We start from the raw sequence: 23,463 nt of genomic DNA, 5'->3' as shown, positions 1-23,463 counted from the left end.
GGAAGCTTCTGTGGACCTCACACTCGCTGGCTGCCACCACTTCCTCCTGAGAATGCCTCTTTCACCTCTATTTCATCTCATTGGCAAGACTCCACCTGTAACCATACAGGAAGGATAGTTCCAGGAAATCAGAGTTCCACATCTCCTCTACAACCCATAGACTATAGAGGGCTGGTGGTGACACCATGTCAACATCACACAATGAGGCAGAAAGATGGTCAGCTGTTTCAATTTGAAGCCTGTCATGTGAGGACTGTCACCCTTGAAGTGGTCTAAGGGATTACAGGGGCAGAGTTATGGACTGAGGAAGGGTGTGGATCCAACACAGCAGTATGATACCAGTGAGAAAAATATTTCTAGGCAGGAATACTCCAGGATGATCCTAGGGAGCTGCAGCCAAGTCATTCAGTGTGACATTCGTCTACTTCAATTCTCATTAAAGGTAAAGGACCACTCCCACCGCCTACCCGACATGCCATGAGAAGTGTGCCTCAAGAATAAAGACAAGAGGGACAACTAGGTGAACTGAGCAGGGACTCTGAGCTTGGGGCGGGGGGCAGGGGCAACAGAAACCTAGATCCTAGTCCCTGCTCTGCCACCAACTGGTTCTGTGACTCAAAGCAAGTCCCTTCCACACTCTCAACTTTGTTTCCTCCTACAATGAATTTAAAGTAAGTTTCTTCTCAGCTGTATATACTTGGGTCATGACTTTTTATCTGCTTTGCCAATCTATTTTCATTGGTGCATTTAGATTATTTACATTTAAAGTAATCATTGACATGTTAGCACTTAAATCTGCCGTTTTATTATTTGTTATCTGTTTTCTGTGGTTCTTGTTTCTGTTTTCCCTTTCTTTCTTCCCTGTGATTACTTGAATTTTTTACATATTCCATGTTTATTTGGTTTTATTGTGTTTTTGAGTGTGTCTTTTTGTATTGTTCTCACAGTGGCCACTGTGGTTATTATCACAGCTTACTATACCAAAATCTTCCCATTTCACTTGATGTTAGAGAAATTTCAGGTGTTTCTGATCTAAGGGGAGGAATGACCCTACCTGGACTGCCTTTTGTTGTTAGGTTAGACTTATGTCTCCAGGAAGACTTTCTGATCCACTCTCCTCACCCTCCTATCAGCTTCCCTAGTGCTCCTCCTGCTTCATAGGGGCTACTATTGCTTATTTTCTTGCCTCTACCTCCTTTCCTACTATAAGTTCCTTGGATCAGAGGCAGAACCTCAAACACTTCTATGTTGCAGTGTCCAGAAAAATGTCCATCACCAAGGGAAGCAAGATAAATATGACTGGATAAGAATAATAGAAAAAAAATCGATGTTTTAACAGAGCTTTTTGCAGATAAAAGATTGAGAGCAGGGATTTAAGATACTTGAGAAACTGATAGAAGGAATATTTTCAAGAAACTGGCCTCTTATAGCCCCTGTAATCTCGCCGAGTTTGTGCCTGCCAGCTCCAGGACACTTAGGTTAGGGGGGCCAGCTCATCACAGGCCTTTACGTATGCCTAATAGAGGTAGTAGGCGGCCAGAATTGGTCTTTGTAAGGAAACTGGCTTTCATTTCATTTAATTAAAAGTAACTTTTTTTTCAGCTTGCTCTGTATTCAGCCTCTCTGGCAAGCGTCCGGCATGTCTCTGCCTAGGAACCATGTGCTCCAGAGGAGCTTGGAGCTGGAGAGGACTTCCAGAGGTCTGCTTCTAGCCAATCCTGTTGTTTCATATGTGAGGGGAAGGAATTTGCCTAGATTCCCAGCCAGCTGGAGGTGGAGCAGGGACCAGGACTAAGGTACCCTTCCCCAGCTCAAGATTTCAGCTCAAGATTCTACCCACCTTATCATTTTAGCATGAATGTAGCCAGAAGCTATTTATTGTAGAAAACAGAAAACACAGGAAAGCACTAAAAGAAAAAAGTTTCTTGTAACTCTGCCACCCAGAGATAACCATTGTTGGTTGCCATATACATTACCCTAGTTCTAAAAGCTACATTTTAGAACTTAAAATTAGTGCTATGTTCAACGTATGCTTTTGTATCCCGTTTTAGAAAAATTAATTATATATTTGTGAAAATTTTATCTCATTAAACTTTTACAATATGACTTTCAATGTTAGGAAAATAATCATAGAGCTAACCTGTATCAAAAGTCTATATTCCTCATTTTATCCCCACTTTACAGATGAGGATATAGAGGCACAGAAATGTTAATTGCTTGTTCACGATTGCATAGCTGGTAAGTGGCAGGACAGAAGGGAATCTGGCTTCAGGACCTGTGTTCTCAGTCACTCTGCTATATTGCTCCTCTTCCTGGGCTTTTATTTAACCACCAGTCCCTATGGATAGTTAGGCTATTTATAATTCTCACTCTGATTAGCAACAGACACTGTTATTAACAACCTGTGATTAAAAGTTGTGTAAATGTTTGTATAAATCTCTGATAATTTCCTTAGCATAAATTCCTAGAAATGCAACTGTTGAATTGGCTATTTTGAAGGGCTTTCTTATACATGTTCCAAATTGCTCTTTACTTTTAGAGATAGGGAGCATCAGAATGTCCTTGTTAGCTCATCCCTCTGAGCTGCAAGGGCACAACCAGTCACTTCTACAGTTTCCCTAAATTGCCAAGAAAATGCTCTCAATGACCAATTCTAGAAGAAGTCAAACCCTCATCTTTCTAGTACACTTCATTCATTCAACAAACATCTCAGTGCCAGGCACTAGGAATATAAGAACCAAAGAATAAAGGCTTGTAAACAAATGGATATACTAGAGTAGAGTGTTTACATCAGTTAAGGGTTTACCTGTGTCACTCCCTATGCAGATGTGTTGTCTTACAAGTTAGGGAGATATTATAATTCCCATTGTCAAGATGAGGAAATTGAGGCTTGAAGAGTCTAATTTGCCCAAGTGCCCACTGGAAAGAAGCAATATAGAAAACTCCATGTATCTGACTCCCACACCCTGTGCTCTTAACCGCCGACCCTTAGCACCTCCCAGGGCATGGTGGACACAGTGATGGAGGCAGAGGTAGAGGGAAAGGTGGGGACAGAAACAAAGTGGATGTCTGAAGAAGAGTTGGCAGGACAGGCAGAGGGTGCCATATAAGCAAATATCTGGAGGTCCAGAATGATCTGGCTCTGGGACTAAAATGTGGGTGTGGAAGGTAGAGTGACAGTAACACTAAGGGGAATTGGGGGTGGAGATATGTAGCTCAGGCCACCAGGACAGACTATGTGCTAGACCTGTTGTGAGAAAGTGATTGTTCTACAGCTACCACCAGGAGCCTATTTTATCTGGACAAATAAAATTTATGAAATTGTACTCCATTGTGTTTGTGTGTGAACACAGGTATTGTGGGAGGAAAGCCATGCTTGTGTGAGTTGTAAGTTAGTCCAGGTGAGAAACTGCTTTGAGTTTTTACTTCTACTTTCCTTCTTTACAAGGTGATGTTTCATTTTGAAGAAGGGTGATCAACTCAGCCTGGTTTGCCCTGACATTCTCCTTTTAGCACTACTACAAGTCTTGCATCCTGGGAAACCTCTCAGTACTGTACTACATGAAGGACAACCATTTGGGGGGTCAGGGAACAGAGCAGCCTGTTTCAGAGGCATGTGGGTCTGGGTTGTAACCAAGAACAAAAGGGTTAGTCTTGATTCAGTCAAATTTGAATTGAATGGGTGTGGGAGTGGGTAGAGTTTGACTTTGAAATCCCATTGTTAAGCTTCCTGAGGGAAGGACTGGATCTATCTGTCCTGTGCAGTCTCAGCAGTGCTTGGCATAGTGCCTGGCACAGACTAGTTGCCTGACAAATGTGGAGGCTGAAAGAAAAAAGAGATCATTGCGTTCCAGCTGACGCTGATTTTGACAGCTGCTTAACCATCTGCTTGTTGGGTCTAGAGAATCCCAGGAAAGGGTTTTCAGTTTTCAGTGGCTGTTGTGGTGCCTTAAGTGACTCCCTCCTTTGCCCTGAGTTCTACAAAGGTATAATGTGCCTTGCCGCAGATTAAGGGAGTCAAGTAGCAAGTCAATAGAAAAGCACATTTTTGGCCAGTCTGGTGCCCTTATGGTAGATGGGAACACACACATCCTAACCTGAACTGAGCTCTGGGAGAGATGTGCAGAATTTATTAAAATTGTGTGAGGCATGACTGGATCCAGTGTTGTTGTTTGCATGTACCAAGGCTGTCCTGGTTGATGACCTAAGGAAGGAAAAAGGATCATTTAGCTCGACAGCAGTATTTGTTCCTGCGCCCCCACCCCCAATCTTCACATCCTCACTAAGTTGCTTTTTCACTCCCAGACAAGAGCCACACAGACCTGTGGCACCCCCAAAGCAGCTCCTATTCTTACTGTGCTCTAAAATCACAGAAGAAGAAAATATATGGATGTCTCTGAAAGAAAAATAACATTTCATCTCAGAATGGAGGAAGGGGCCAGACCAGCCATGTGGTGCTGTTGTTCAGGGATCAGAAGAAAATGGGGAAGATGGAAATCTTATTTAACCATTTAAAACACAAAAGTGATTGATATTTACATTAGTTTTAAACTTTCATATTGTGTTGAAAATAAAACATTAGATTGTTAATTCTTGCTTCTCCATTCACCTGTAACTTTAGGGTCTGTGGATGAATGGACATTCAGACTTTCACACCTGCTCTTCTGTATGCAGAAATACCTGGAGAAAGCCTGACAATGTGCTGCTCCCTTATTTGACCAATGTGTGAACAGTAAGAAGCTGGGGGAGTGGAAAAGCAGTTAGCTTTTCTTTATTTTGCCACACTTGGATTTCCCAGGAAAGCATGGACTGGTAGAAATATGTGAATGGGTTTATTTTATGTACCATTTTTATAAGCCTGCTTATGTGGGCTGTTCATAAAACTCCTTCCAACCAAGACATACTGTGTGGGGCTGAGCTGCCAGTAATCCCTCAGTCTTCCTTTTATCCTTCTATTTTAGTAGAACCCCTGATTTGTGTCTGGATATACAGCTGCTCAAAAAAGAGATTCACTTCCCAGCCTCCTTTGCAGCTGGGGACGGCCATGTGACCAGGTTCTAGCCAATGGGATGTGAGCAGAGGTAGTGTGTGCATTCTGCAGGGAATGCCGCCTGCCCCACCCTCTTCTTCCTTCCAAGGTCTGAGTTGGTGGTGAGTCCTCTCTGACCCTTGCAGGGAGGGCAACGCTCTAGGAATGGCAGAAAAACAAGGTAGGAGGAGGCTGGGTCCCTAATGCCTCCGCAGAGTACAACCATCATAACAATTCAGAATTCTTTAGGCCACTGGTATTTGGGGTCTGTTACATACTGCTGAACCTTTAACTCAACTAATAGACTATGTGAAGCTATAGGTTCTAAATGAAACTTTATGTACCTCAGACTCCTCTGTGTATTTTGTCCCCTTGGTGGTGCTACTTCCCCTTAGATAACCAAGGTTCTCACATTCTATCTATCCCACACTCCTTAAAAACTGGTCTCAGAAAAAAATATTATAAATGGATTATTACTGACATTTAAATAATTTAAGACAGTCCAAAGAACTATATAGGCTAGTATCTAAGTACCACTAGGTGTTACAAAATGGTTTATACAAATTAGGCCTAAAAGAAATAGCTCCATTTTGGCACATAATACTTTTTTTGAGATGTAGAAAAGGATGTGTTAAAACAGCAAGCCAAGTAGGGATGAGCGAAAGCAGAGCAACAGCTGCTCCAGGGAGAAGGCTTTTCATGTTCAGTCTTGCTCAATCAATCAACAAGTGGCCAACAAATAGTCATGTGCACTGTTTCAAGTTCTGGGATACAGTGGCAAATAGAGTAAATAAAGTGACTTGTCACATGTCCCTTCAGTTGGTGTGAGTGGCAGATAGACAATAAATAAATACATAAATGAGAAAATATCATGCAGGGCTATTTTACACATCAAGAAAGCCCTTGGTGGGAGGGTGACATGTAAACCTGAAGCCTGAACTACAAGGGGGAGCCAGTCACGTGAAGATCTGAGGGAAGAGCATTCCAGGCTATGGGATATCCAGTGCAAAATCCCTGAGGTGGAAATGGGTTTAAAGCTTTGTGCATGAGAGAGAGAAAGAGAGAGAGAGAGAGAGAGAGAGAGAGAGAGAGAGATTGCGCAAGAGTACATATGCAAGGGAGTCAGTGTGGCTGGAGCTATGTGAACAAGGGGAGGATGTTGGAAAAAGGCAGAGTGCTGATCATGCAGAGCTTTGTGGTTCTGGTGAAGGATGGTGTCCTAAGTATAGCAGGATGACATTTACAGCAATAGTTAGATGTCAACCTGTCATAATGTATGTCTCTCTTTTCTCCTCTGCCATCTACAGAATTTTTTTTCCTCATTTGCACACACTTCAGGTTGCAGAGCACCTTCCAGACTTGAGTGGAAGTCTCTGTAATTGCATTAACTTAAAAACTTACAATTCTTAGGTCAAAGAGGAAAGGTCTAAAGGTGGAATTCAAGCATTATTACTGGCTGAGTGTTGTCCTTTTAGAAACCCAAAATAACAATGGCTATAACAATTACACAAGTTTATTTTCATCTAATAGAAAAAAGTATGGACATGGCATGTCCAGGGCTGTCAAGAAAGTTACACTAAGTCCTCAGAAACCAGGCTCCCTCCAGATCACCAGTCTACTATTTCCAAAGTTTGACTTTCTCATGGTCCAGAAAGGCTGCTAGAATTCCAGTGATCATATCTTTATTCCAGGTAGTAGCTGGGTAAGAGTGAAGAAGGGAATGCTCATTCCCTTTAAAGAGATCTTGAAATTTTTTTTATCACTATACTTTACAAATTTAATTACCATATGTCTTGGTGTAAGTCTGTTTTTGTTGATTTTGATGGGAGTTCTCTGTGCCTCCTGGATCTGGATATCTGTTTTCTTCGCCAAATTAGGGAAGTTTTCAGCTATAATTTCTTCAAATAAATTTTCTGCCCAAGTGTCCATCAATTGATGAATGGATGAAGAAGATGTGATACACACACACACACACACACACACGAATATTATTCAGCTAGAAAGAAGAGTGAAATCTTGTCATTTGCAACAACATGGATGAAGCTAGAGAGTATTATGCTAAGTGAAATAAGTCAGACAGAGAAAGACAAATACCATATGATGGTATGGAATTCCATGTGGAATTTAAGAAACAAAACAAGCAAAGAAAAAAAATAAGAGAGAGAGAGAGAAATCAATGGTTATCAGAGAACAAATAAATGGTTATCAGAGGGGAGGTAGGTGAAAGGATCAGTTTAATAGGTGATGGGGGGCATCTGGGTGGCTCAGTTGGTTGAGCATCTGACTCTGATTTCGACTCAGGCCATGATCTCACAGTTTGTGGGATTGAGCACTGTGTCAGGCTCTGTGCTGACAGTGCGGAGCCTGCTTGGGATTCTCTCTCTCCCTCACCCCTGTGCACATGTGCACACCTTAAATAAATAAATAAATAAATAAATAAATAAATAAATAAATAAACATTAAAAAATTTTAAATAGGTGATAGGGATTAAGTAGTGCACTTGTGATGAGCACAGGGTGATGTATTGAAGTGTTGAATTACTATATTGTACACCTGAAACTAATATAACACTGCATGTTAACTAACTGGAATTCAAAATAAAAACTTTAAAAAAAGAAAATCAACATAAATAGGGAAAAAATAAAGAAATGGACATAAAATTTTTGTTTACATTTCATTTGCCAATATAATCACATGGCTACATGTAGTTTCAAGAGTCTGGGGAAAAACAGTCTTTCAGAGAGGTGGCAATGTGCCCTAGTAAAAATCCAGGTTCCATTATTAAGGAAGAAGGAGAGGAAGATTTTCAGAAAGGAGTTTGTTGTTTCTGCTACAGGGTCTTCTTTTTCATTCTTTAAAAATCACTGCATTATATTTAGTTGTAAGGCCACCTTGGGCAGACCAGGAGAGACTGTTGTTCTGAAAGGTACCAACCTTGATTTCCAATGGACTGGGGAATACTACCAACAGAGACACAGAGACTAATAGCAGCACATGTTTATTGAAGGTCCACTATGTGATCAATAAACCATACTAGGCATGTCTCTAGCTCAATCCAAGACAATCAGCAGATACTCAGAAATGTTGAAATGAATGAAAAAATGGGTACTAAAATGATGAATTTGACTCTCCCTTTACAGAGATCAGGCTTGACTAGAGAGTCAGATACACAAGCAATAATGACAATCAAATAGTCTGAATGTTCGAACAGAAGTAAGAACAAAGAGCTCTGGGTGGGGGGGGGACGGTTGTGGTGGGGGGAGGGTTGGGGTGATGGTGATCACACAAGAAGAGATTACCAATCCTTCCTGCAACAACTGGTAAGAAACTTCCTCAATTCCCTAAAACTGGAAAATGTGCAAAGAAGCTCAGTCCAGCTGTTCTTAATCAGGGCTGAGAGTTGTCAAGTGTGATGAGTAGCCTGCCCCAACAGAAGTGAGCTGGGGATATGGTTTTCTTAATTTAGTTTAACCCACTTCTGGCATCACACTTTTATCACAGCTGTCCATCAAAGTGAATCTGGCACAGAAACCTGCCTGTGGACAACTCAGAGTGGAATGTAGTCTTTAATGGAGAATTTTATGAAGACCACACAATGGCTTGGTACAGACTGTCTGACCCTACATGATGACAGAAGGACTTAAGACAGTTTCAATTAATTCCACAAAATTTTATAAAAATTGTTATACTTATTCCACAAATATCTGTTCTGGGCTAGGCACTGTGTAAGTACCAAGGAGATCTGTGCTTAGAGAGCTTATATTATAGACAGGAAGACCCACAGTTGAACAATCCATGACACAAGTGTATGAAAAGTGCTGTGGAAATGGAAATCCAGGGTCCCAGGGTTGAGCAGCCAAGGTGCACCTACTGAGTCTAGGTTCAGGAGTAGATACAGCTTGGGCAAATTGTCTGTTTGAAGATGTATTTTTTTCTCTCTCTCTCTTTTAAATTAAGTTTATTTATGTTGAGAGAGCGAGAGAGATGGAGAGTGCAAGTGGGGGAGAGGAAGAGAGAAAGAGAGAGAGAGAATCCCTAGCAGACTCTACATTGTTAGCACAAGCCTGATGCGGGCACAGATCATGACCTGAGCCAAAGTTGGATGCTTAACTGATTGAGCTGCCCAGGCACCCAGAAGATCTATTTTTTTAAAAAAATTGTGGTAAGAACAATTAACATAAAGTCCACTCTCTTAAAATTTTTCTTGAGGGTACAAAACAGTATTGTTAAATATAGGAACAATGTTATACAGTAGACTTCTAGAATTTATTCATCTTGCATAGCTGAAACTTTAAAACTGTTGATTATCAACTCCCCATTTCCCCTTCCTACCTAAGCCCCTGGCAACCACCGTTTTATTCTCTGCTTCTATGAGTTACACTACTTTAGATACCTCATATAACTGGAATCATGCAGTATTTTTGTCCTTCTGTGACTAGCTTATTTCACTTAGCACAATAACCTCACCGTTTATGCATTTTGTAGCAGAAGATCAAATTTCCTTTTTTTCCCCCTAAAGGTTGAATACCCTAATGTGTGTGTGTGTGTGTATGTAGACATTTAGGTTGTTTCCACATCTTGGATATTGTGAATAAGGCTGCAATGAACAAGGGAGTGCAAATATCTCTTCAAGATTCCTGATTTCAATTCTCTTGGAAAAACACCCAGATGTGGGATTGTTGGATCATATGGTATTACTATTTTTAAATTTTGGGGAAACCTCCATACTGTTTTCCATAGTGGCTGTACCATCTACACCCTCACCAACAGCATACAAGAATTCCAATTTCTCCACAGACTCATGAATACTTACCATTTGTTTGTTTTTTGGTTTTTTCTTTTTCTTTTCTTTTTTTTAATAATATCCATCCTAACAGATGTTTGAAGATTATTGGTGTTGAGCAACTTTTTATGTACCTGTTGGCCATTTGTATGTTGTCTTTGGAGAAATGTCTATTTAAACCCTTTCTGCATTTTATTTTTTTTTAAGTTTGTTTGTTTGTTTATAGTGCATGCAAGTGAGGGAGGGGCAGAGAGAGAGGGAGAGAGAGAATCCCAAGCAGGCTCCACACTGTCAACGTAGAGTCTGACACAGGGATCAACCTCACAAATTTCAAGATCATGACCTGAGCCAAAATCAAGAGATAGATGCTTAACCGACTTTGCCACCCAGATGCCCCTTTGTCCTATTTTGTCCTATTTTGAAAATTGGTTTATTTGGTTGTTTTGCTATTACATTGTAGGAGTTTTTTATTCTGGGTATCAACCCTTTATCAGATACATGGTTCACGTATATATTTTCTCCCATTCTGGACATTGCTTTTTCATTGTTAATTATTCATTTTGCTGTGTAGAAACTTCTTAGTTTGATGCAGTCCCACCTGCCTATTTTTGCTTTTTTTGCCTGTGCTTTTGGTGTCATATCCAAGAAATCATTGCCAAGACCAATGTCATGGAGCTTTGACCCTCTGCTTTCTTCTAGGAGTTTTACAGTTTCAGGTCTGATGTTTCAGTCTTTAATCCATTTTGAGTTATATTCTTTAAAAACCAACTTTATCAAGGAATAGTTTATATACAAATCATGTGCCAATTTTAAGTGAACAGCTCAATGAATTATGACAACTCATTGTAACTACTGTTGTACCAAGATCTAGAATATGGCAACAGTCCTAAAAGTCAGTCTTGCAAGCTTTTGCTATCCTAACTGCACACCTCTAGGTGTAGATAAGCACTGATCTGTTTCTATTGTCATATATTAGATTTGTGCTTTCTAGAATTAATATAAATAATATATATATTTATATATATAATATATATATATTATATATATAAATATATATAATATATATATAATATATATACATATATATATATTATATATAATATATAATATAAATGGCATCATATATATTCTTTTATGTCTAGTCTCTTTCTCTGAACATGATATGTTGAGATTCATCAACATTTTTACATGTATTAATCAGTTCATTCTCCTTTACTGCTGAGTATTATTCCATTGTATGGATATTCCATACTTTATTCATTCATCTATGGATTGGCATTCAGGTTGTTTCTACTTGTGGGCTATTATGTGTAAAGCTGCTATGAATATTCATGTATGAATCTTTGTTTGGACATATACTTTTATTTTTCATGGGTAAATACCTAGAGTGCAATTGCTGGGTCTTAGGGTAAGTTCGGTGCATGTTTATCTTTATAAGAAATTGCCAAACGGTTTTACAAGATGGTTATGCCACCATAAATGTAGGACAGTTCCAGTTGTTCCATCTATTACTTATCTACTGATGCATACAAAACTACTACAAATGTAGAGGGTTAAAACAACACATATTTATTATCACACAGTTGATGCAGGTCAGGAATTTGGGCAGTGTTTAGCTGGGTCCTTTGTTTCATGGTCTCTCAAGAGGCTGCAATCAAGGTCTTTTCAGGGCTGTGGCTCATACGAGGCTCAACTGGGTAAGGATCCATTTCCAAGTTCATGTGGTTGTTGGCAGGATTCATTTCCATGTGGGCTGTTAGGCTGCAGCAACTTGTTGGATGTTGGCCAGTGGCCACACTCAGTTCTTTGCCCCACGGGCTTCTTCACATGGCAGCTTACTTCATCAAATATAGCGAGGGAGATAGCCATTAGAGACGGTTGGCTAGCAAGATAGAAGCTGTAATCTTATGTAAACACAGAAGTGACATTCCATCACTTTTGCCATGTTCTGTTGGCTCACCCACATAAGTCTCCCCCACATTCAAGGAAGGGATTACATAAGGGCATGAATATCAAGAAGCAGGGGTCATTGGGAGCCATGTTAGAGTCTGTCTGCCACACTCCACATCCTTGTCAACATTTGGTATTAATATTTTTTATTTTAGCCTTTCTAGTGTATGTATACTGCTATATCATTGTGATATTAATTCACATTTCTCTGATTACTGATATGTTGAACATCTTTTCATAAACTTACCTGCCATTTGTGTATCTTTTTTGATAAAATGTGTGTTCATATCTTTTCCTTCCACCATTTAAAATGGAGTTTTTATTTTATTTCTGAATTGCAGAATTTTTTATTTATTTTGGATATAAGCCCTTTGTCAGATAAAGGTTCAGCTAAGATTTTATCATAATCTGTGGTTTGCCTATTTATTTTCTTCATGGTGACTTGGTGAAAAATTTTAGATTTTGATTAAGTGTAATGTATAATTTTTCCCTATTTGGTTATTTATTTCTATGTTCTAAGAAATCACTGTCTTCTCTCAAATGACTAAGATATGCTGCAATATTTTCTTCTAAAAACTCTATGATTTTAGTTTTTGTATTTAGGTCTGTGATACACCTTGAGTTTTATTTTACTTGTTTATGCTAGAAGGAAGGTAATGAGCTTCCTTCCCGCCCCCTCCCCCTCAATATGAATATCCAGTTGTTCTAGTACCATATTTTAGAAAAATTCTTTGTCCTATTAAATTACTCTGACCTCTTTTGTTAAAAATCCATTGCTATATGGGTCTTTATCCACTCATGTTTTGATTCTATTGGCCTATATAGTTATTCTTGCACCAATACCCACATTGTCTTGATCACTGTAAATTTTATGGTAAGTCTTTAAATCAGGTAAACTTGTAAACTTGTAATATTTAAATCAGGTAATATCAGGTAATAAATCAGTTAATATTTTAACTTTGGCATTCTTTTTCAAAATTCTTGGGATAATCTAGATTCTTTAAATTTCTATATAAATTTCAGAATTCTCTAATTTTTACAGAAGTAGTCTGTTGAGAATTTGATTTGGATTGCATTAAGTCTATCCATCAATTTGAGAATTGCCATCGTAATAATATTGAGTCTTTTTTAGGCTCCTGGGTGGCTCAGTCAATTGAGCCTCTGACTCTTGATTTTGGCTCAGGTCATGATCACAGGGTCATGGGATCGAGCCCCACAACGGGCTTCACGCTGCGCATGGACCCTGCTTGGAATTTTTTTCCCTCTCTCTCTCAAATAAAATGAATAAATAAAAATATTGAGTCTTTTGGGGTGCCTGGGTGGCTCAGTCAGTTAAGCATTGGACTTCAGCTCAGGTCATGATCTGACGGTTCACGGGTTCGAGCCCCACATCCGGTTCTGTGCTGACAGCTCAGATTCTGTGTCTCCCTCTCTCTCTGCAACTCCCCTGCTCACACACTGTCTCTTACTGTCTCTCAAAAATAAATGAACACTAAATTTTTTTTTTTAAATATTGAGAATTTTTCTCATGGAAATGGTACAACTGTCATTTAGGTGTTGTTTAATTTCTGTCAGCAATGTTTTATACTGTACACTGTATATTTCTTTGACATATTTTCCTTAAATTTATCCCTAACTGTGTCTGTTTTTTGGTGATACTGTAAATGGTATTGTTTTAAAATTTCAGTTTCCAATTGTTTGTTGTTAGTATATGGAAATAGAATTCACTTTTTTATTGACCTGTGAATCAGTTATTCAGTTCTAATAACTATTTTTTTGCAGATTCTAATGATTTTCTTTGTATACAAATATATTGTCTCCAAATAATGAGAATTATATTTCTTCTTTTCCAATATCTATGTCTTTTGTATCTTTTTTTCTTTGCCTTATTACATTGACTATGACCTCCAGTATGATGTTGAATAAAAGCAGTGAACTAGGATACATTATCCTATTCCTGAATTTAGGAATGAAACATACTCTTTTCCTGTCACTACTCTAAAGTATTAGTTGTAAGTTTTTCATAGATGCATTTTACCAAGTTTAGGAAATTCTCTTCTATTTCTAGTTCGCTGAGAGATTTTTCATAAGTGGATTTTCAATTTTGTCAAATGATTTTCCTAAATCTGTTTTTCATTAATTTTTGATTTGTTGATATAGTGAGTTACATTAATAGATTTTCCAATGTTAAATGAAACTTGCTTTCATGATGTGTTCCTATTTTTATATATTGCTGGAATTGATTTTCTAAGATTCTTTAAGGATTTTTGAATCCATGTTCATGAATGATGTTGGTCTGCAATTTTCTTTTCTTGTAATGTCTTTGGCCCCATGAAATAAGTTGGAAAGTGTTTCCTCTTCTAATTTCTGGGGGAAAAAATTGAATAGAATTGGTATATTTCTTCCTTAAATGTTTCAGAAAATTTGCCAATGAAGTCATCTGTGCCTATAATTTTCTTTGTGAGCATACTGCAATTATGCAATTGCAATTACTTAAATACATATACAATTCTTCAGTTGTCTATTTCTTCTTGAGACAGTTTTGGTATTTGTGTTTTTCAAGGAATTTTTCCATTTTATCTATGTTGTTTGAATATATTGGCATAAAATTGCTCAGATATGTCCTTATCTTTTTTAAAGGGGCTTTATTGAGCTATAATTAACATGCAGCAATTGCGCATATTTAAGTTACAGTTTTTAAAGTTTTGACATATGTGTAGCTCTGTGATCTCTGGAATTCTCTCTTCATACAACTCTCTCTTCTCTGGCATTCTGTCCTATAATCTCTAGCTGCTTTCATCTCCCTCAATCATCAGCTCTGTGTCTTCCATTCAGCAAGCCACCAAGTTCCACTTGTGCTCCCCAGCCCTGCATCAGTGCCTGTAGATGAAACAATTATAGGGTTCACCCTCTTTGTTTCCTGTCTCTAAGGGAACCACCATCCTTTGTTGCCTGCTAATTCCTTGAAGACCATTGTTTCACATATTTTATCCAACTTTTCATATTGTTTCATGCAGGAAGGTATATGCAGTGCAATTTTGAATCTCTTACTGGATACAAACATGTTTAGTATTGTTAAATCTTCTTTAGTATTAAAGGTTGTTAAATAGAATGAATCATTTGTCATTTTGAAATGTTCTCTTCCATCCTTGGTTGTGTGCTTTTTTCAGAAGTCTGCTTTGTGTAACATTAATAGAACCACTCCAAATTTCTTATAATTAGTGTTTGCATGGTATATCTTTTTCCATCCTTTAACTTTTGACCCTCCCCATCTTTATGCTTGTGTGCACATGTGTTTTATTTTGGGTGATACATCTTGCTTTCTTTATTCAGTTTCATAATTTTGCTTTTAATTGGAATATTTATACCAGTTTTCCAATAGACCTTTCTCTGATGATGGAAATGTTATAGATTATCTATTTAATATGCTAGCCACTAATTAGGTGGCTACTGAGCACTTGAAATATTGCTAGTGTGACTGAGGAGCTGAATAGTTTATCTTAGTAAATTTTTAATTAATTTAAAGAGCTCCATGTGGCCAATGGTTAGTGTATTGGATAGCATATGTTTAAACCATTTACATTTAAGGTAATTACTGATATATTTGGGCTTAAGTTTACCAACTTGTATTTGTTTTCTATATTTTGTATTTTCTATTTCTCCTTTGTTCCTTTTTTTATCATTCCCTCCTCATTTTTTATTGAATACATTTTATTTTTCCCTTTTTGTTACCTCCACCATTGGCTTATTATCCTTATTTTGTTTTAATGTGTATGTTTGTTCTAGAGTTTATCATATTCATCTCTAATGATCAAAATCTATCTTCAGATGATATATTTCCTCACACATAAGAACAATCAAATATACTTTGAATTCTTCCTTCCATCTTTTGTGCTACTGTTATGTATTTTATTTCTAGTTATATTACAAACTCTGCTGTATATTGTCATTATGTCTGCTTTAAACAGTTAACTATCTTCTAAGGAGTTTATTTTCTTAAAATAATAAAAAGTATTTAAAAGAAATTTTTGAGTGTTTATTTTTGAGAGAGCAAGAGAGACAGGGCATGAGCCAGGGAGGGGCAGAGAGAGAGGGAGACACAGAATCTGAAGCAGCCTCCAGGCTCTGAGCTGCCAGCACAGATCCTGGTGCAGGGCTTAAACCCAAGAACTGTGAGATCATGACCTGAGCCAAAGTCGGATCCTTAAACGACTGATCCACCCAGGCATCCCAAGGAAAAAATATTTTATAGTTACCCAGATATTTAAAATCTCTGTTGCTTCTCATTTCTTTGTGGAGATATGAGTTCCCATCTGGGATCATGTTCCTTCACCTTTACCACCTCTCATAATACAAGTCTGCTTATGAAGAATTATCTTAGCTTTTTTTTATTTGTCTGGAGAGTCTCCAATTTTTCTTCATTTTAATGATATTTACTTGGTATTCAATTCTAGGATGGCCCTTTTTTATTTTGCTATGTTAAACATTTTGTTCCATTCTCTTATGGTTTTTTTTTTTTTTATAATTTCTTACAAGAAATCTACAGTCATTCTTGGTTTCTTTGTACATGAAGCATCATTTTTTTCCGGCTCTTAAGACAATCTTTTTATGACTGGGGTTCAGGAATTTAATTATGGTGTGATTTGGTGTGGCTCACTTTGTATTTATCTTCCTTAGGGTTTCTAATCTTTATGGATCTCTGGGTTTATAGAGCTTTTATAAAATTTGGAAAATAAGTATTTCTTCATATATATTTTTTCATCTCCCCTTTCCCCCTTTTCTGGGAGTTCCAACTGCATGTAAGTTAGACTGCCTGATTTGTCCTACAAGTCACTGATGTTTGGTTCACTTTTTAAAGTTTTCCCCTCTCTGTTCTACATTTGGGTAATTTATTTTGCTATGCCTTCATCTCCCAGTTCATACATCTTTTCTTCTGCAGTGCCTAATCCATGGCTATTCCCATCTGGGTGTAGGGGAGAGACTGCAAAGGCACAGAGGTGTGAGGTAGCTGCGGGGGGGCTTTGGGAACTGTAGGGGTCCAGTGTGGTCTTGCCATGCTCAGCTTCAGCTCAGCCCTTGGAGAAAAGAAGGCCTATATTTTGGTCCACTGCATGGATCCTTTGCAGGAACCTGAGTGAAGATGCAGCCATGTCCAATACATTGTGAAATCTCTCCTCCAGAGGGCCAAATTCTCTTCCCTTTCACAGTGTAAACGGAGTAGTCATCTTCCCATCTCTCTTGGAGGCAGCCTCCCACTCTTGTCTAATTGGAAAGATCTCCAGATCCACACAATGCTGCAGCTGGCAGTCCACCAGTTCCCTGTAAGCAGTAGAGCTGCTGAACATGACTGCTGTGAATGATGAAGAAATCTGAGCTATGTGAGAGGAGAATCGCAAATGTCCCTTGCCAAATCTATTGTGTTGGTGTCTTTGGGATTTGAATGAAATTAACTGAGTCCTGATCATTTCTTTCAATGCACTTTAAAGAGATGGGTCCTAAAAATTCCTCTGAGGATGAGACAAAAGGCAATGCTTTTTATTCAATGTACGCATCATCTGAATATATCTTCCAGATGACTCTGTACCTTCAATTAATCATGTGTGATTTTCCCACAAGAGAATGTGATGTTGATGGGGCTGATGACCTTCCAGAAAAAAGTGCCATGTTGCTACCTTGAGACCTTTCAGTACCTATATTAAACAAATGCCCATGCACAACCGTGTGGGGAAAAATGTGACCCCATGAAGGGTGATGTTACAGATAAAACAGCACCTAAACCCTCATGATTCCTGAAACTCCTGTGATCACAGCAAACCAACAGGGAAAGAGCAACTCAGCCCAGCCCACGTCCATGTTTGGCTCTCTAAATTAGAACTTAGAACTAAAGCTAGAAATATGTGCTTATTCTATGCAACCAATTTTTTCCAGAAAATGAATTTCAATTTTGTTTTTGTAAATAGTATCATTTTCAATTAGGTGCAAGGTGAACAATATATATGTTTAACAAATTCATTCAAATTGGGACACCGGGATGGCTCAGTCAGTTAAGCATCCAACTCTTGATTTCGGTTCAGGTCATGATTTTGCCATTCGTATGTTCGAGTCCCACCCCAGGCTCTGTGCTGACAGCATGCAGAGTCTGCTTGGGATCCTCTCTCTCTCCCTCTCTCTCTGCCATTCCCCTGCTTGTTCTCTCTCTCAAAAATAAATAAATTAAAAAAAAATAAAAAAAATTCATTAAAATTGGTACTATCATGAATGAACCATTTTAACACAACAGAGAAGGAAAAAAAATGTAATTTTTAGGATCGAGTACTTGGGAAAATTAAACTAACCACACTGACAGCTGTAGAAATGAAATGGTCAGGTACCAGAACACTGCAGAAGGCAATCTGTCAGGTAGGGTAGGAATTGAGAGCACTTTGGAGGAAGGAGACCTGGTCTCTAGACCTGTTGGTTACAGGTTAAGGGGTCTTTGCACATCATTCAATATCCTAAATTTGTGACTTCTCCTTTTGTAACATGGCTATAATAATATTTGTCTCATAGGATGCTGAAAATATTAAACGACAAAATATATGCAATGGTACTTTATAAATTGCAAAACCCTGTTACTACTCATGGACAGATTTTTTAAAAAGCAGAGGATCTCATGGGCTGTTGTCACCAGAGAGGAGGTTTGGAAGTATAAAGTCTGCAGGTTATTAGAACTAGAGAAGCCATGAAGAGTAGAAGAGCAAGTGTTCTAGGCTAGAAGGATAAGCATGACCAGTGAACTCTGCACCACTGGGAAGGAGCCTGCTTCTTCTGTGGGAATGTTCTAGTTCCCATTCTAGTTCCTATTCTAGTTCTAGTCCTTTCTCCATCGTGGCCACCCTTCTCTAAACTCCAGGGACAGAAGTGATAAGCTGGTCTTACAAAGGCACAGCATCTAGACCATTCCTGCCTGGAGGCAAGAAGTGGTCTGTGATTTGGTTTGAGGATGGAAGTTCTATCTAGAGCCAGTGGTTTTGAACACTGAGGGCACACCTAAATCACCTAGGAACAAGAGTGCCTGGTCCCCATCCCTGAGTTGCATTGAAACAGACTTTCTGGGAGTGTGAGGGCTTGGGTGTTTTTTTTAATCTAGCTTGGGTGTTTATTTTTAATCTAGCAGGGATTCTGATGGACAGCAGAGTTAAGAACTGCTGTTTAGCTTTTGATCCATGGACAGGGAAATTCTTTCTCAATAGAAACAACCTGCCATCCATTAGGTTGGAAAATTTAACTCTATTTGCTAGTGGCCCCAGCTATCTGTGCTCTCCCAAGAGAAGGCCAGAAGATCTGAAACCTTGTTGGTGTGCTAGAGACTTCTGTCTCCTACCCATATCCTTAGAACTCCAGGCTCATCTTTCTGCCCTGTAACTGCTCTGACAGTGAAAGCTCAGCCATGCTCAGCAGTGGAGAACACTTCACACAGAGAGCAGGGTGACTTCCATGGCCCACAAAGTTATGCACTGCATGAGCTATTCCATGTATATCTTTTAATGCCCTCACTGTTCAGCTCACCCTGCCCAGCTTTTTGTGCCTTCACCCTGCCCCACTTTCTGCACAGACCCCACAGAACTGAGGGAAGAAACTGGAGCCAAATATCCTCACACATGTCTGAGCTATTAGCATTACTAACAATAAGTCACTCTATCTTAATTTCATCAGATCTATCATTACTTAAAAAATAATTTATTTATTCTCTGTCTCCTTCACTAGAAGGTAAGATTCAAGAAAGCAAGAATCTTTTTTGTGTCACTCGCTGCTATCTCCCCAGTGCCTAGAAATGTGCCTGGCATGTTGTAGGTCCTCAACATGTGGTATATGAATAATCGAATAGCACCCCATTTCTGAGAACTTATTATGTGCTAGGCCTATGCTATACCTTTATGTCTATTATCACATTTAATTCTCACAACAACCCCATACGGGAGGTGCCATTATACATTCCCATCTTAGAGCAGAGGAAACTGAAGTTCTGAGAAGTTAAGACATCTGCTGAAGGTTACACAGGCAAAAAAGAAGTGGAGCTAGGCCTTAAGCCCATGGCTTTCCAGCTCCAAAGACCAACTTCTTAAGGATATGGTACTAATTCCTCTCATTCCAGATGCTACAGGAGCATGTCCTCCACAAGAACTGGTTACAAACCTGGTTTCCCTCTGGCCTAGAGTGGTAGTGTGTTAGTGGTCTCCAGAGAGTGGTATTTCCTGGGAAGGGGTTGGGTGGGTGGGTATTGCAATCTAAGGAGGAATTCTATTCCTATATCCCACCCAAATCGAGGATTCTTTCAGAAATCTACACAACACCAGATAAGTTCATACTCTTTGGAAGATTTCTTTTTTTTAATGTTACCCTACTAGCATATTGAAAGGGCCAAGGTAAGATTAAAGTCTGTCTCTCTTGGATGGAGAGACTCTGGATAACTTTTATTTCACCCTTTCTATTTTTGTACAATGAATATGTATACAATTCTTATGGTAAGGATTAAGCTGGTGTAACAAAGAGACTGCAAAATGCATTAGCCTACATATAAGTTCAAAGTTTCTTTTTCTTTTTCCTACCAGTCCAGGGCAGAAAGTTGGGCTCTGCTCTGAGGTTCCCCAGGTTCCCAGCTGGCCCAGCATTGGTCTAAGATGCCTTCTCCAGTTATTCTGTTCCTTGTAGTTGAGAGTAGCTCATCAGCACCATCTCCAGGAGAAGAGGAAGAAGTATAGGGAAGGTATACATAGCCTCTTTTTCAAGGTGGTACTCCTATCTCACTAGCCAAAATCTAGTTACATGACTACATCTAGCTGCAAGGGAGGCTGGGAAACCAGTCCCTGGTTGGGCATGTGTCCTACCAACACTCACACAGAGTGAATCCCATGATTAAAAGGAAGAAAGGGAAAATGGATATTAAGGGGGACAATAAGAGTTACTACCATAATGTGTATTTTTTTCTGATTAATTTTTAAATTAATTTTTAAAATTAATATACATACAAATTAGCTTTTTTTTTTGGTATGGGTAGTTCCATGAGTTTAAACACACTGATGGATTAGTGTAACCTCCACCACAATCAAAATACAGAACAGTTCCATCATCCAAAAAGCTCTCTTATACTGCCTTGCTCTAGTCACACCCTCTTCCCCACTCCTGACCCCTGACAAACACTTTTTTGCTATCACTCTACTACTATCTTTTTGAGAATCTCATATAAATGGAATCATATAGTATGTAACCTTTCCAGACTGGCTCCTTTCACTCAACATGCTTTTGAAATTCATCCCATTGTTACGTGTATCAATAGTTTCTTGCTTTTTAATGTAGAGATGCCCCATTTTGTTTATCCACCTACCCACTGAAGGACAGAAATTATTTCCAGTTTTTGGTAGTTACCTATAGAAAAGCTTTAAACAGTTCTGGACGGGGTTTTGAATGAATGTACATTGTCATTTCTCCAGCGCAAATACCTAGAAATGGGTTTGCTGGGTAAGATGACATGTGAATATTTATTTTTGTAAGAAACTGCCAAACTGTTCTGGAGTGGCTGCACCAATTTACATTTCCCTTAGCAATGTACACAAGAGTTCCATACTGCTGAATCCTCACCAGGTCCTGGTACTGTCCTTCTGCCAATACCACACAGCCTTGATTATTTTAAACTAAATCTTAAAGTTGAATAATGGAATACTTCTGAGGTCAATATTCTTCCACTATTCTAGTTTCTTTTCCTTTCATATTGACCTTAGAATCAGCTTATCAAATATTCTGGTAGGATTTTGATTGAAATTGCATCCAATCGTCCCATAGGTCAATTTGGGGGAAAATTGACTTTTTTTACCTATGTTGAATCTTCCAATCCATGAGCATGGTATGACTTTACATATATTTAGGTGTTCTTTGATTTCTTTCATCAGCATTTCAGTTTCAGAAGATAGATTCTATGTATATGTAGTTATTATACCAAGATATTTCCTTTTGAGGGAAATTCTTGTATGTGGTACCTTTTTTGTTTTCAATTCTTCAATACTAGTATTTAGAAATATGACATATTTTTGTGTTTTGATCTTGTATTCTAGAATGTGACTAAACTCATTGTTATGGACTGAATTCTATCCCTTCAAAATTCCTATGCTGAAGCCCTAAGCCCCAGTGTGACTGTATTTGGAAATAGGGCCTCTTAATTAAGGTTAAATGAGGTCATAAGAGTAGAGCCCTAATGCAGTAAGAATGGTATCCTTATAAGAAGGGGAAGAGAAAGGCACACAGGAACATATACACAGAGGAAAGGCCATGTGAGGACATAGTGAGGCAGACAGTCTGCAACCCAAGGAAGAGAGGCCTTACCAGAAATCAAATTTCTCAGCATTAAGATCTTGGACTTCTAGCCTCCAGAACTTTGGGAAAATAAATTTCTGTTGTTTAAGCCACCCAGACTGTAGTATTTTGTTATGGCAGCACTAGTAGACTAATGCACTCACTTATTATTTATAGGAATTTTTGGTAGATTACTTGGGATGTTCCATGTAGACAATCATGTTATCTGCAAATAGGGAACGTTTTATGTCTTCCTTTCTAATATGTATGCTTTTTATTTTTATTTTTTATCTTACTGAAGAGCCTAGAACTTTCAGTAGTATGTTGAATAAGTGTGGTTAAAGTAGACATTGTTGCCTTGACTTGTTCCCAATTTTAGGGGTAAGACATTCAGTCTTTCCCTGTTAAGTATGATGTTACCTGAAAGCTTTGCTGATTCTCTTTATCAGGTTGAAGTGATTCCTTTCTATTCCTAACCTGCTGAGAGTTTTTGTCATGAGCTGGGTTTTGAGTATGTCAAATGCTTTTTCTATTTCAATTTACATAATCATAGATTTCTTTTAATTTACTGATATAGTAGATACATTTAAATTATTTTTCTGAATGATAAACCAGCCTTTATATCTAGTATAAATCCCACTTGGTCATGGTGTATGATTCCTTTTGATATTCCTGATCCAATTTACTAATATTTTGATTATTTCTGCATCTAAATCCATGAGAGATATTTGTCTATAGTTTCAATCTTTTGTACTCTTTGTCTGATTTTGATATCAAGGTAAATATGACCTCATAAAACTAGTTAGGATATTTTCCTTCCTCTTCTATATTCTGGAAGAGATTACGTATATTTTACTTTATTATATGTTTGGTAGGATTTGCCAGTGAATCTATCTTGGCCTGAAGATTTCTTTTGCAGAAAGTTTTCACTATACATTAACTGGTTTTATAGTTACAGGACTACTCAGATAACTATTTCATCTTGGGTGAGTTAGATTCTTCATGTATTTCAAAGGATTGGCCCATTCCAACTATTGTTGAACTTATGTATGTGGATTTGTTCATAGTATTTCTTTATTATCCTTTCAATGACTCTGGGGTCTGCAGTTGATTCTTTTTTAAACACATTCCACAAGGAGGCATATTATATTGATGCTTACAATTTCTCAATTTGCTAATAACATTCTTTTATGGTCTTTGGATTTTGCATGTCTTTAGGGATTGTAAAATGCATTTGCAACAGGAATATCTTTAGTCTATATATCAAACATAAGGTGATGGTTGATTTCTTTGGTACGTGAGCTTTTTGCTGCTGTCAGGCCTCCATTCCCCAGCCTTCTATTAGCTAGCTCCCAGGAAAAGATTGATATAAGCT

General features: G+C 38.3%; 2 long non-coding RNA genes across 3 annotated transcripts in view; both read right to left on the bottom strand.

The window, feature by feature from the left end:
* The window catches only part of LOC131485239 (uncharacterized), a 179,929-nt gene that overhangs the window by 43,930 nt on the left and 112,536 nt on the right, over positions 1 to 23,463 (bottom strand). The window lies entirely within an intron of this gene.
* LOC131485240 (uncharacterized) lies at positions 11,359 to 21,863 on the bottom strand. The gene is made up of 2 exons (XR_009248721.1): positions 21,613 to 21,863; positions 11,359 to 11,650 (listed from the first exon to the last, which is right to left on the bottom strand). It is a non-coding gene; the product is annotated as an uncharacterized LOC131485240 (long non-coding RNA).

Source organism: Neofelis nebulosa, chromosome 9 (assembly GCF_028018385.1).
Source record: "Neofelis nebulosa isolate mNeoNeb1 chromosome 9, mNeoNeb1.pri, whole genome shotgun sequence".
NCBI lineage: Eukaryota > Metazoa > Chordata > Mammalia > Carnivora > Felidae > Neofelis > Neofelis nebulosa.
This window is presented reverse-complemented; position numbering and strand designations above follow the sequence as displayed.